The sequence below is a fragment of the Halyomorpha halys genome, unplaced genomic scaffold (assembly GCF_000696795.3).
Source record: "Halyomorpha halys isolate HHAL.00 unplaced genomic scaffold, Hhal_1.1 Scaffold245.1, whole genome shotgun sequence".
In the NCBI taxonomy this organism is placed as follows: domain Eukaryota; kingdom Metazoa; phylum Arthropoda; class Insecta; order Hemiptera; family Pentatomidae; genus Halyomorpha; species Halyomorpha halys.
In genome coordinates this window covers 356,125-357,959 of record NW_027106223.1, presented here as the reverse complement: position 1 = coordinate 357,959, position 1,835 = coordinate 356,125, and positions in this window count along the sequence as shown.

Sequence of the window (1,835 nt, the reverse complement as noted above, 5' to 3'; positions counted from 1 at the left end):
GTTCTCGAGATATAGCTGTTTAAAAAGTAACACTTCATAAGAAAATGCAGTGAAAACTCAGATGTAAGTGAATTTATTTTGAGATATCTATATATCAGGGACCAAAAGACGAAAAGATGTCTGCCAGCACTCAAATTAAAGCTGGTTAAATATACTATGAAGTAGTTCATAAAGTGTATCTTCGTAGGAGTAGTATTTTTTGTGATATTTGACAAAATAAATTCACAAAATATTAATTTATAGTTTTTCGGATAAAATGTTTGATTTTTAAAAAAATATATCTCAAGATCCATAAGACGCACATATGTCTGCCAGCACTCAAAATAAAGGTAATTTAACTTATTATAAAGTAGTTTATGACACTTATCTTCGTAGGGGAAGTACTTTTCATGATCTTTGCTAAAATAAATTGATTTATAGTTGTTCGGCAATAAGTATGATTTATGAAAAACTTCATATCAGAAACCATTGGACGTACAGATGTCTGCCAGCGCTCAAATTAAATTACTACAAAATAGTTAATTATGTTTATCTTTGTAGTAGTAGTAGTTTTATGATATTTGATAAAATAAACTCACAAAATGTTAATTTCTAGTTGTTCGTATAAAATGTTGGATTTTTAGAAAAATATATCTCTAGATCCATAAGACGCACATATGTCTGACAACACTCAAAGTAAAGGAAATTTAACTTACTATAATGTAGTTTATGACACTTATCTTCGTACGGGTAGTAGCTTTTATAATATTCGCATATTGCTCATGATATTTAATTTGAACGTCATAAATAAAATGAAGATAAACTATTTTATAGTCCATTAAAGTAGCATTAATCTGAGTGCTAATAGACATTTATACGTCGAATGGTTTTTGAGATATTGATTTCTCAAAATAAATTCACTAACTTCTGATTTTTTCTGTGCATTTTATATGAAATGTTGCTTTTTAAAAAGCTATATCTCGAGAACTACCTAGGACTACATCTGGACAAACGACTAACTTGGAATCCTCACTCTGTAGGTCGATTTCGACTATTACAGCACTTACTCGACAATCGTTCTAAATTTCCAATTCATCACAAAAGCTGATCTACAGCTGATCTACTTGACTGTAATAAGGCCAATCTAGACATATGGAGTTCAGCTTTGAGGCTCCAATAAATCTTCGAATTCCTCTCGTATCGAATCCTTACAATCCAAAATCCTTCGTAAAATCCTCAATGCTCCTTACTTTGTCACACACAAAATCATAAATAAAGACCTTAATGTTCCATATGTAACCGATCTAGCCCGAACCAGATATCATTCCTTCCATTATAAACTCCTTAACCACCCAAACCCACTAGATTCTAACCTTGCAACCTCTTCCATTCCTGACAATCTTCCGAGGCGCCTAAAAAGAAGATGGTCACGAGACCTGCGAGTGTAAAAACGTCATTAGAGTGCTACCAATGGGTAGTTCTCTACACGCCTGTATCACTCCGTTATAACTAAGATCAAATTTACTAAATGTATTATAATGTACAGTTGTAATTTTCAATAAATATGTTTTTTTTAAAAATACATATATCGACTTGGTTTAAATGTACTTTTTTAAACGTAATAGACTTCTATACGTCGAATGGTTTTTGAGATATTGATTTCTCAAAATAAATTCACTAACTTCTGATTTTTTCTGTGCATTTTTTATGAAATGTTGCTTTTTAAAAAGCTATATCTGTAGGACTATTGAACATAAATAGCTCTATTAGGGCTCATATTTTACCAAATTTACTTTTCTTTAAATAATGTTCTCTTAGGTTTTCTAGTGTTGTGGTAGTTTTAAAGATAATAGAAT